Below are 13,508 nucleotides of genomic sequence, written 5' to 3'. Positions count from 1 at the left end.
GCTGAATGTCAGCCTGTACTGTCAGCATCTCATCCTCCACTGCAGACGAGTTCAGGTGAAACAGTGTTGCCATTTTTGAGGCGAGGGAATCCACCTCTGTATCTTCCCTAAATGGGTAGCACATAAATGTAGCGATTGGCTCAAGGAAAGCAAAGTCTTGAAACCGTTTGTCAAAGTCTGACCGGACATTTTCAATCTGCTCTGTGTAGCGTGCACTGTCAAGTTGCGCACACGCCCTCCTTTGCTTCTCCAGCTCTGCTGCGAGTTTTCGGAAGTTTCCCAAATCACGGCGCTGCAACTTTGAGGACAGAAGTTGCATTTTCCGTTCGAAAGCGTTAACTGAGCTGATCATGTTTACCATGCTTTTGTCTTTTCCTTGCAGCTCTAAATTAAGCTCGTTCAACATGTTGGTTAAATCAGTTAAAAACGCCAAGTCTAGCAGCCACTGATTGTCATTAAGTTGCTTGTGTTCTGCATGTTTAGTGATAAGGAGAAACTCCTTAATCTCCGGACAGAGCTCTCGAAATCTCTGCAAGAATCTCCCTCTACTAAGCCATCTCAAGTCAGTATGTAGCAAGAGGTCAGAGTAGTTACAGTCGGCCTCTTCCAAATGTGTACGAAACAACCGTCTTTGAAGAGACCTCGCTCGAATAGAACAGGCGATTTTGGTTGCCACATCCATGATCTCTTTAATTTTTAGCATTTTTGTACATATTGCTTGTTGGTGTATTATGCGATGGTAATTAAGGAAATCCGGGAAAGCATCGTCCTCCCTGCACTTGGCAATAAATCCATTCGAGCGGCCCACCATAGCAGGCGCACCGTACGTGGTGATTGACACCAGTTTACACACTGGGAGCTGGATTTTATCCACGAAATTTTTTGAAGATCTGAAAAATGTCCTCTCCCCGCGTGTGTTCCTTCATGGCTAGTATTGTTAACAGCTCCTCTTTTGCGGTCATATCTTGAAACACCATCCGAATGAAAATGCACAATTGGGCCATATCACTTATGTCCGTAGACTCGTCCAATTGTAGTGAGAAACACTGGCAGTCCACGATGTCCCTCCAAAGCTGCTGTGTCAAATCATCGCCCATCACTTCACAGCGCCTTGTGACGGAATTTCTTGATAACTGGAGAGCTTTGATTGAAGATATTATTTCTGATTTGTTTTTGAAGTCCCGAAACAACGAATCTGCTACCTCAAGGAAGGTCTCTTTCATCATCTCTCCATCTTGGAAGGCCTTCTTATGCTTAATGATGGAGTGACTCACCCGTAAAGATGCTTCGGTGGCTGCCTTTGCCTTTGAATTCGGCTGCGTGAAAAGTGACTGCTGGGCGATTAACTGCGATTTTAGTTCCCTCACCTTTCTCTTTCTCAGCTCGCTTTTCAGAGGGAAGTCATTGTCATAGTTTTTATGAACAGTTCGAAAGTGCCTCTCCACATTTCCTTTCTTTGGGATAGCAGTGCTAGACTGACAGATGAGACAAGCGCATTTGGAATATGACATGGTGAAAAAAAAGTCCTCCTCCCATTCCACATGGAAATGGTACGTTTTTTGTTTCTTGCTAGGTCCGGCTCCCCCACTCATTTTTGTTTTGGTTCACTTTTTAGTAGTTTTTTTTAGAGTTGAACTAGCTAGCTCGATGCAGTTCTGCGTTAGCTCACGTTGTGGGCATGTGAACTTCAAGGTACGTTCGAGAAGGGCTCTGGTTGTTATGGTAACCTAATGTAACAAAGTTTTAGGTTCCGCTCTAGAATCTTTGGTTTTAGGCAACAGCAGACTGGCCGTCCTTTACGTCAATCAAAAGGCAAATGCCAAATGGAGGACAGATGATAGGCTAATGTCTTGGAAAAAAAAGAAGTTTTTTTGGAATGTCATGGAGATCTACCAGCACTGCCTTCGCAATCTACTGGTCGATCGCGATCGACGTAGTGGGCACCCCTGTTCTTGAGGCATCCTGATGACATGCCCAAGCCAGCACAGTTGATGTTCAGTGACCGTGGTTTCTATACTCTTGCAGTTTGTCCTAGCAAGAATCTCAGCATGGGGAAAACGGTCATGCCACGTGATCCCCATAATTCGCTGCAGACATTTTATGTAGAAGTTCTCCAGCAACCTTAGGCGGCAGCTGTATGTGACCCAGGCTTCACAGCTGTATAGGAGAGTTGTGATGCAGATGGCTTTGTAAATAGCAATTTTGGTGTACACGTGGAGGTGGAGGTTTTGGAAGACCTTACGTCAGTTTTCTGAAGGCTACAGAAGCTTGTTTGATTCTATTGTGAATTCCGTGATCAGGGTTGCAGCCCTCAGAAAGGATGCTGCCCAGGTATTTGAAAGATGGGACAACTGAAAGTGGTTGGTGTTCTATAGGAATACAAGCATAGTGCGTGGGGGGCTGGACTTCCATTGGCATAACACCTCAGTCTTGGTGGTGTTTACTGATAGATCCAGCCTGCTGTAGGCATTCACAACTGTGGCAAGGATAGTTTGTAGGTCTTCTGGTATGTAAGCTACAAGAGTGCGGTCATCAGTGTACTGCAGCTCAAGGACCTGCACTGCTGACAGCTTGGTGGTTGCCTGGAACCTCAAATGTTGAAGAGGTTTCCATCTAACCTAATATTTATTATGATCCCACTACTGCCTTCCATATCTTTATGAAAAAACTCTGTGACACATAGGAGGAAAATGTTGAAGAGTACCGGTGCCAGCACACACTCCTGCCTCACTCCAGTTGCATACATTAAAGGGTGCCGATTCCTGTCTTCCAATGGCCACGCATGCCACCATCCATTCGCACAACTGTGACGGAATGTTCACAAATTTGCTCAGACAGTCAAACTTTCCCAGGATTTTCCAAAGTAGCTCTCAATTCACAGCATCAAAAGCTTTGGAGAGGTCGACAAAAGCCATGAAAAGGTCCTGACATTGTTCACGGCACTTTTCTTGTAGCTCTCTTGCTGTGAAAATCATATCCACAGTACTCATGTTCTTCCTGAAACCACAATGTGACGAGCAGCAAATATTCTGTCAAGTGCTTTACCATCCTGCAAAGCATAACCTTTGCTAAGAGCTTTCCTGCAACAGCTAGCAGGAATATGCTGCAACTGTTGCCGCAGATGGACTTGTCAACCCTGTTTTTGTACAGGGTGAAAATTTTAGCATCCCTCCATTGTTGATGGACACTCTCTTGGGCCCAGACTGGAAGGATGTACTGATAGATCATTCTGGTGAACAAGTATCCTCCTTGTTTTAGGAGTTCAGCTGAGATACCATCACTGCAAGGGGACTTACTATTCCTGAGGGAGTGGATGGCTGCAAGTCTTCTTGAAAAGCTGAGGAGGGGTCCGAGGTCTGGGATGGGCAAACGAATTGGCAGCTCTTCCAGGATGGATTGGTCGGGTGGTGAGTGTTGGTTAAGTAGGGCTTCAAAATACTCTGCCCACCTTGTGAAGATCTGCTTTTGGTCTTTCAGGGTTGTCAAATCCTCTGCTAATTTTAAGGGTGTGATAGAGTAGTTCCTAGGGCCATATATAGTCTTTATAGGAGTGTAGAAGTTATGCATATCATTTCTGTTAGCACATGATTGAATCTCATGAGCTTTGTTCATCACCATGTATTTTGCAGAATGCGCAAGGTTGTTTGTACTTCCTTACGTGCTGTTTGTCACTGCTGCTGAAAAACGGCGGATGCAAGGCAGCTGAGAGTAGCCCTGTGGGCCCTATGCATGGTTTCCTGCAGGGATGTGATGGTGTCAGAGTTCTTGTCGAACCAGTCCTGATGTTTTCTGGCTCTGTAGCCTATAGATTCGACTGCAGTTTGATGAGTTTATGAGGTTGTGAAGGTCAAGTTCAGCTCCATGGAATTGTCAGAATTCAAATTGGTCTCAAACTCTAGTGCCATCGTGCCTGCAGAGCAATGGAACTCATTATATGACAGGTTAGACACTAAGGAAGGAGAAAAGGACTTGTACCAATTGGCTAGACAGAGGGACCAAGTTGCAAAGGATGTGCAGCAAGTTAGGGCGATCAAGGATAGAGATGGAAATGTGCTGACAAGCGAGGAGAGTGTGCTGAGAAGGTGGAAGGAGTACTTTGAGGGGCTGATGAATGAAGAAAATGAGAGAGAGAGAAGGTTGGATGATGTAGGAATAGTGAATCAGGAAGTTCAGTGGATTAGCAAGGACGAAGTGTGGGCAGCTATGAAGAGGATGAAGAGTGGAAAGGCAGTTGGGCCTGATGACATACCTGTGGAGGCATGGAGATGTTTAGGAGAGATGGCAGTGGGGTGTTTAACTAGATTGTTTAACACAATCTTGGAAAGTGGGAGGATGCCTGAGGAGTGGAGAAGAAGCATACTGGTACCGATTTTCAAGAACAAGGGCGATGTGCAGAGCTGTAGCAACTACAGAGGTATAAAGTTGATCAGCCATAGCACGAAGATTTGGGAAAGAGTAATAGAAGCTAGGTTAAGAGGAGAGGTGATGATTAGCGAGCAGCAGTATGGTTTCATGCCATGAAAGAGCACCACAGATGCGACGTTTGCTTTGAGAATGTTTATTGAGAAGTATAGAGAAGACCAGAAGGAGTTACATTGTGTAGATTTAGAGAGAGCATACGACAGGGTGCCGAGAGGAGGTGTGGTATTGTATGAGGAAGTCAGGAGTTGCAGAGAAGTATGTAGGAGTGGTGCAGGATATGTATGAGGGAAGTGTGACAATGGTGAGGTGTGCGGTTGGAATGACAGATGGGTTCAAGGTGGAGGTGGGATCACATCAAGGATCGGCTCTGAGCCCTTTCTTGTGTGCAATGGTGATGGACAGGTTGACGGACAAGATCAGGCAGGAGTTTCCATGGACGATGATGTTTGCAGATGATATTGTTATCTGTAGCAAGAGTAGGGTGGAGGTTGATGAGAGCCTGGAGAGGTGGAGGTATGCACTGGTGAGAATAGGAATGAAAGTCAGTAGGAGCAAGATGGAATACCTATGCATGAAGGAGAGGGAGGACAGTGAAATGGAGAGGATGCAAGGAGTGGAGGTGATGAAGGCATATGAGTTTAAATACTTGGGTTGAACTGTCCAAAGTAACAGGGAATGCAGTAGAGAGGTGAAGAAGAGAGTGCAGGCAGGGTGGAGTGGGTGGAGAAGAGTGTCAGGAGTGAGTTGCGACAGAAGGGTACCAGCAAGAGTTAAAGGGAAGGTTTACAAGATGATTGTGAGACCAGCTATGTTATATGGTTTGGAGACAGTGGCAATGACAAAAAGACAGGAGGTGGAGCTGGAGGTGGCAGAGTTGAAGATGTTAAGATTTTCACTAGAAGCAACGAAAAAGGACAGGATTAAGAACGATTATATTAGAGGGACTGCTCAGGTTGGACGGTCTGAAGACAAAGCAAGAGAGGCAACATTGAGATGGCTTGGACATGTGTAGAGGAGAGATGCTGGGTATATTGGGAGAAGGATACTGAATATGGAGCTGCCAGGAAAGAGGAAAAGAGGAAAGCCAAATAGGAGGTTTATGGATGTGGTGAGGGAAGACATGCAGGTGGCTGGTGTGACAGAGGAACACGCAGAAGACGGAGAAATGGAAACGGATGATCCACTGTGGCGACCCCTAACAGGAGCAGCTGAAAGTAGTAGTAGTAGTAGTAGTAGTAGTGGGTAGAATGCTGTTCTTGATTGCCAGTCCAAAACAATGCTGACATTTTCCGCCAGGGGGATGGCCCCTCCAGAAAAAAGTGTACCCTTCTCCTTCCTCTCTCAGGGAACCTTCACCCAGGAGCCTGATTTCACTGAGCGCAGTAATGTCCAGGTTGTAGCGTCTTAGTTCCTCAGCAATCAAAGCAGGCTGTTGATGTGGTTTGTTGCCATCATTATCAAGGAGAGTCCTAACATTCCATGTTGCCAGTTTGAATGGGATCATTTTCTTGTTTTTACTGAAGGATGGAATTCCCGGTAGGTGCAGTAACCTACTCAGGAGGTTGGTTGAGTGGACAATTTTTAGGCCACCTTTTCTAGGCCCCTCCCCAATTGGGGTGAGCAGTGTGGTCCCTAAATAGGGCTGCTCAGTCACACGGGGGTCTGCTGAAAGCAGCTGTCACTCAATCCCAGCTGCTAGCGACCATAAACTCCATGCCGCTGATGTGCAGGGTTCTGACTAGGAGCTCCCAGGCCATTCTACCCTGCTGCCATTGCCAGACACCCCAACAACAACAGAGTTAAAGTGGCTATAAGGCCAGATATTGTACACCATGGTCAGAGGTGCAGACCTATGCAAGGAGGTTTTCAGAGTACCACAGGGGGTGTGCAGTCCTCATTAGCCCTGTTTTTGTCATGACAGGTTGGTCCTGGTGTCTAGGGCTTATACCCAGGAGAACCAGTCACCCATCATGACTACGGGAGGCTGCCAGAAACTCCAGACTGTCAAAGAACCACCTAATCTGTGCTGCCAAACACGTTGCTTTTCTCTCAGGGTGTGCTCCCCCTAGCCAAGTTCTCAATAGATGTCCCACGAGGCAGCGGGGCGGTGGTTGGCCATGAAAAGCCTCTGGGGACCACTGCAGCTTCGAGATCCCCTACCAAGTTTGTCTGAGGCCGCGAGGTGCCCAGTTACCGTGCCTGACAGAGGTCTTTGCAAAGGAGAGGCTATGTACTGGCAGGGGAATGCTTAGACACTGGGCTGCTTCATTGTTAACTACAAGGGCTAGCCAGCGGCAGCAAGCTGTAAGCGAGAAGTTAGAAAAGTAGGCGGTAAGCAAGCATGCATCTTCCCTCTAACTACTGCAGTTACCGCACTAGACACATCACATCACCCTGTGCGAAACGCACACACACACACGCACACACCACACACACACACACACACAAATATCCAAGCAGTGTTCCAGACCTCCACTAAGAGACACAGCTGTTAGGGATAGGGACCTCTCTTTGAACTCCCAGCAGGGGGAGGGGGGTCTACTGCACCCCCACCTCTTCCTCCATCAGTCTTAACTCTATATCCCCCTTCGTCCACAACCTAGACTATGAGACCTGTAACCATAGCCTGACATGGACTTTAAGAGGGTCCTCTCATAGCAGCTGCTTGGCAGGTAAACAGATCCAGCGGGCAGGCAGATCACCTGAGAGCACTGGGGTAGAGCTCTGGAGAGGTACTCATGTGTCCTATTGCTTAGCCCGCACTTACAGGGGGACAGGATAAGACAGAGGCAGATGCCGGGAGGACCAATGGGGCTGTGCAAAATAGTACACTCTTCAAGGAAAACTTAAAGCCTGAAGATGTGTAACTTTTAATATGACCCATGCATCAAGTGACCTTAGACCAATTTATTTCACAGAAACAAGTATATAGGTGGTATAATTTGAATCTGATTAAGTTTGATGATGAAAGGAAGTCGGAAACACTGCATCAGAAAAGACAAAAGGGATTAAAGCACAATTACTGAAAACTGTCATCTTTAACTTGCCGACACCTATGGTGATGCTGGAATTAGCATATTCACAACTGAAATGCATAAACAGCTTATGTTAGTGCAATCGTTGAAAAAAAATCTGCTTTTCAAAGACTGCATCTCTCTGGTGCCTGACAATTCCAGGCATAATGCTAACTTGTTAGCTAACATTATACTCACTAAAACAAAACAAAACACAAAACTATTGTTGAAAAAGTGCTGACACAACACCAGTGCTGCTGCGTCAGCATCTTCCCCACTGTCAAACCCCAAAACATGGTTGAGCCTCAGTTTTAGCCGTTGATGTCATTTTTTTTATTGGTACATTTCTTGTATGAGCTTGTCGTGCCATAGCAGTTTGTTAGCCACAGCAACTTTGCTTCTTCTTCAAACTTGCCACTACCTGCCTTCTTCTTTCACATTTAGATCATATGTGCAGGGGAGATGTAAAACGCTTAGCGTCGTATTATTTTTCCCAATAAAGTCCCATCTAACACTGGCAAATAAAACGAGGAAGAGCGTTCATGATTTGGATATTGGTTGATAAGTTTAGTATTATTTTAAATGCACTAGCAGTAGGAAGTTTTTAAAATGTAAATCCTTGAAATTGTACCTTTAAGTTCATGAAAATATCATCAGAAATAGTTGGTAAAAGCTAGTGTTACACCTTGCTTCTCCCATTCATCTCCCACATGACGTAGGTAAAAAATAAAAATAAAAAAAAACACAAAAAAACAGCCTATTCTCTGTGATGTCACAGTGCTCCTCTCTGCATCAGGATATTAAATCAAGGGAAGATTAGATTGCTGGTGGTGGCAGCAGCTGGGCCATGCCATGTGGGACTTGTAGTCATTAACGAGCAGTGACCAATTGCTCTCTCATTCTGTGTGGATACAGTGAATCAGTGAATCTCAGCTGGGGCCTGCTCTCTGCTCACAAATTTTCCCACTCAAACTGCTGTTGCTCTCTCTCTCTCTCTCTCTCTCTCTCTCTCGCTCTCTCTCTCTCTCTTTCTCTCTCTCTCTCTCTCTCTCTCTCTCTCTCTCTCTCTCTCTCTCTCTCTCTCTCTCTCTCTCTCTCTCTCTCTCTCACTATCATAGCAGGACTCAAAGCTCTCTAACCCTGCCATGTTCCTGATGTATGAGAGAAATTAATTAACAAAGTCAATTTCCTACCCTCTGGGTCTTGCCATTAAAAGATATGCATTGTCCTTAATTACGTGTGTGAGATGGTATCTCTGCTGAAAGTGAACTCATGTGTTGCCAAGCAAAGATCGGAAGAGGCAGACTAGACCGTTATAAAAGAAAATCTATCTGAACTAACAAAAAAATCAAATATTGGTTCACTGACTGCCAGTACAAAGTCTATGTTAATGACCCTATCCCTGTCTATAGCAGCTCAAGGATAGATCATATTTAGGACATTCTTGTAATCTGTGACTATGGTTGCCGGAGGGATAGAGTGTCATTCAAAACAAAAGGACGCCTTCTCATTTTTGAAATGCATTATTTATCACTATCCCAATAAAACTGCAAAAAATAAAAGAAAGAAAGAAAGAAAAGAAAAAAGGAGGCCATAAATCACCTCATAAACATCCGCTCGTCAAGTTGATTGACAGGATTTATTGCGTGTCCTTCACTCCCCCCTCTGCCTCGTCTCCAGCCGGCAGGATACATTCCCTCTGAGTCTATTCATTTGTCTGCTTCAGGTCAGTGCCAAACAAGAGTGCAGCCATTATTGCTATTGATCGCTGTCAGTTTGGAATGATTTTTTTTTTCTCTGTTCAAACTCTTAGGGCTGCCTGAAGTCATTGGACAGCACAATCTGGAGTCCCACAGCCTTGAGGTGTTACTTTCATCACACCAAGATACACTATCCCTCACTTGTCCCATCCATCATGGATTGCTAGCCATATATAAATACCACAACAAATACCCCTCTTCATTGTTCTTTGTTTACTTCACAACAACCTCTACTCATCATCTCTATTGTCCACCTTTAGAGTTGTTTTTTGTTAGTGTTTTGGATGTATTTTGTGCCACAGAGTGTATTTTATCATATTGAAGCCTTGTGCCAACTCAGCAGAGCTATGAAGACGCCAAGAATGCAAACACCTAAAGTCATTCACAGCTGTGAAGACATGACAAAGTCTCTGTGATAGAAACGTGGTGATAAATGCATGGGAGTTCTCGGAGGAGTTCAGATGTTAAAGAGGATCTGAGTTTGCTGGTCTCGCGGGTCCTCTCTGTGACCCTGACCCCCCATGCTGATGGCTCCACTGGGCAGCCTGCATTTCTCATTGACTAACCTCTATGGTCACCAATGGATCCCAGTCCACAGAGGGACAATTGGCCAAGTAATGACGCAAATTTAGAGGCCTCATCCCTTGATAAATATTTTCCCATTAAATTCCATTTTGCCATGAAGTAAATGTTTCTAATTATAGAGGCCCCATATGTTGCTGCTTGATTGTTACATGCTGCTGTGTTGCTTGTGTTGTGTTATTGCACCACAGTACTTGTCGTACAGACCTTCCTCTATTTTCAGCCACCACAATGCTGCAAAGAATTATCTGTCATGTTGCGGTTTAACAGAGCAAATTGAGTGAGGTAGCAGGGGTGACATTAGGAGAACCATTGCTTACCCAATGGTTACGGACAAGGTCCCTGAAACAGATTTGTGTTAACTGAAAGAAACTTCACTCAAAGTGCTCACAACATGTTGTCTGAACCCTACCAACTTACTCCCCATAAGTCACTCTGGAGAGGTGCATAGGAGAGGTGTCATGTGAAAAGCAAATGAAAGTCTAAATTCAACATTTAGAAAATCATACTTGACTGGTCAAAAAGAAGAGAGCAGTTTCTGGGTTACTGCAGAGCAGAGGTATTTTCTTATGCTATATGTGAAAACACCCTGACTTTGTTCAAGAGTATCACAGATTGTATGGATACAACCCATCGGCTTTCAATGTCGCTCAGAGTGCTACAGCATGTCCTTCAAAACTGATTCAAGAAAGAACCTTATTTTCGACCAACTAAAATGAGGGTTGATGGTTGCTAGTGGCAATTAAAATATTAATAATATGGTGATTCAGAAATGTTTAAATCACAACAGGGTGCTCAGTCAGAACATATAGCTATAGTTGTACATGGTTAATGTATGGCATCAGAAAAATTGTCATTACTGTTGAACTACTTGTTTGTTTATCTGACCGGAATAGTGTTCAGTAAATATATTGTACCAGATATAGCTATAAACTAATTTCCATTTGTAGTCCCTGGGCAGCAGGCCACAGTACATGAGTTTGAAGCAGTGGGTTACACATTTAAGCAATTTATAAAAAGACATAATGCAGTTGGTAAACAATATATCAAAAATAGTATAAAAAGCAAGCATGGGCATCCAGGTGGCATGGCAGTCTATTCTGTTGCCTACCAACACGGGGATCGCCGGTTCGATTCCCCATATTACCTCCAGCTTGGACAGGCGTTCCTACAGACACAATTGGCTGTGTGTGCGGGTGGGAAGCCGGATGTGGGTATGTGTCCTGGTTGCTGCACTAGCGCCTACTCTGGTCGGTCGGGGCACCTGTTCAGGGGGGAGGGGGAACTGGGAGGAATAGCGTGATCCTCTCACGTGCTACGTCCCCCTGGCGAGGCTCCTCACTGTCAGGTGAAAAGAAGCGGCTGGCGACTCCACATGTATCGGAGGAGGCATGTGGTAGTCTGCAGCCCTCCCCAGATTGGCAGAGGGGCTGGAGCAGATCAGGACAGCTCAGAAAAGTGGGGTAATTGGCCAGATACAAGTGGGGAGAAGAAGGGGTGAAAAAAAAAAAAAAAAAAAAAACAAGCACTGCATAAAAAAATCACTCACTTGTGATTTTTTTTATGCAACCTCATCACCTCATTGATGGCAATCTGGTTGGTCTTGTGTCACAAAGCCTCATGCTCCTTCTACATCTTCTGCGACTGGGCTGACACATCAGTGAACTAAATTTAGGCTCATACTCTACAGGGGTTGACCCTCCTATCAGTCAGATCTTATCTGTTTCTCACTTTAAGGATCCATTCATGGGCAGACAGTAGGCTGATTGGTAAAGCAGATCAGGAGCAAAGAGTTTCATCTGATGGTCTCATTCCTACTTTCTCTTGTTTGGGAGTGGCTGGCAGGGACTCAGGTGTCAAAGACCCAGACCCAGAAAGATCAAGGTTTGTGACATAAGCAGGGATGCTTGTCTTTCTCTGGGTTTAGATAATAGGGTCTGTTGAGTCAGTGTGTGACATCACTGTAGTAATTTCAACTCTGGTTCAAAGAAATAGCGAATATATATTTGAAGGGTTGCTAGTGATGATAAATAAATTAATGCTGTGCTGATTCAGACAAGTTTGAATCATGACAGGTCTTAAACAGTCCAAACGCATGGTAAGCTTTTGTAGTGGCATCAAAAGAAGAAAAAAAAAGGGGGGGTATCCGCAATCCGCACATTGATTTGCCAATGCCATCCAAAAAGAAGCGAAACCAGTCCACCACTTTTCCCCTCTTCAACACCATGGCTCTGGATTTGGCTGGTTTAAAAGTCATCATTGCCCAGGAGATGAGCTTCTCCAGGCCTTGCAGGATCCACCTACCACCTGGCACCAATGATGTGGTGACAGTGAGGTTGTCCATAAAGGCTCTGATGGGGGGCTGCCAAAAGCCAGACTTGGACAGAGGGCCTCTGCACTCAATTTCAGCTGTTTTGACCACCATATTCATGGTAAGGGTGAAGAGTGTAACTGAGATGGTACACCCAGTTACAATCCCCCTTCTCAAGCTGCTGCCAGTCAGATGTTGTGCCCAGAACTGACTCTGAGCCTGAAGTTCCTGTAGTAGTTCAGGATGAGGTCCTTGATCTTACTGGGTACATGGTGTCGGTCCAGGGTAGTCTCGATCAGCTTATGGGGTATTCAGCCATATGTGTTGGCAAGGTCAAGCAAAAGCAAAACTAGATCACCCTTCCCTTCATGCACCTCCCTGATCAGCTGGGTGACAACTCCGGTGTGTTCTAGGCACCCTTGAACTACAGGAATGCCACTTTTCTGTATCAAAGTATCAATGTAGGCATTCTTATGGAGGAAGTCTGTCATCCTTCTGGATAGGACACTGGAGAAGATCTTTCCCTCCACACTAAGGAGTGAGATAGATCTGAACTGCACCAACTTGTTTAAGTTTTCTTCCCTTGATATCCAGACTCCCTCTGCCTGCCTCCACTGGTCTGCTATAGTTTTCCTGCACCATATCACCCGCAGAATCTTCCAGAGGATACTGAGGAGCTCTGGGCAGTGTTTGTACACCTTACAGGGTACTCCACTGGATCCCAGAGTGGAGCTGGCTCGGGCTGCAGTAACCATCTCCTGGACTTCATTTCAGGTGGGCTCTCTGGTGTTGAACTCCACCATGGGCGATGGTATGTCCCAAAGATCTCTGAGGGGCCCTAGCTCACACTTGCTCTCTGTCAGGGTCACTGATAGTGTTGTGGAGGAAGTGATCTACCTCTTCCTTAGAGCAGGCAAGAAGACCGCTCCACTTCTACTCTAACAGTTGCCTTGTGAATCCAAATAGATCAGCTATAAACACAGTATGCATCATGGCTCTCTCTCCCTCGTCTCCTATGCCATTCTGCTCTGCACAGGGTCATGAGCTTCTTCCTGATGATGTAACAGAGCTCAGCCAGTGGTGGTTTCTCCTCCTTTGTTGCTACCTTGAACTGCCTTGCCAGAGTCTGAAGCTCTTGCCACAGTTGGTGGAACTTGTCTGCCCTTAAGTTCATGGTGTAGTTAGGTCTGGTGGTTTTGCCCTCTTCAACACCAAACCTCTCTGCTGCCAAACTGACAATGATGGTTGTCATTGTCAAAAGCCACCTGTCTGCATCTCCCTTTGCTGTTGATTTGATGATTCTGGCCGTGTCCTCGTCAAACTGGCGCCACTCTCTGTGCTGGCTTGCTGGAGGCCACTTGATCCGACGCTGCTGAACTACTTTGCTGGGAGCCAGACAGCTTAGCACATGGAGGTTCT

Source organism: Lampris incognitus, chromosome 12, assembly GCF_029633865.1.
Source record: "Lampris incognitus isolate fLamInc1 chromosome 12, fLamInc1.hap2, whole genome shotgun sequence".
NCBI lineage: Eukaryota > Metazoa > Chordata > Actinopteri > Lampriformes > Lampridae > Lampris > Lampris incognitus.
The sequence above is the reverse complement of the archived record's forward strand: the minus strand, read 5'-3'. Positions refer to the sequence as shown.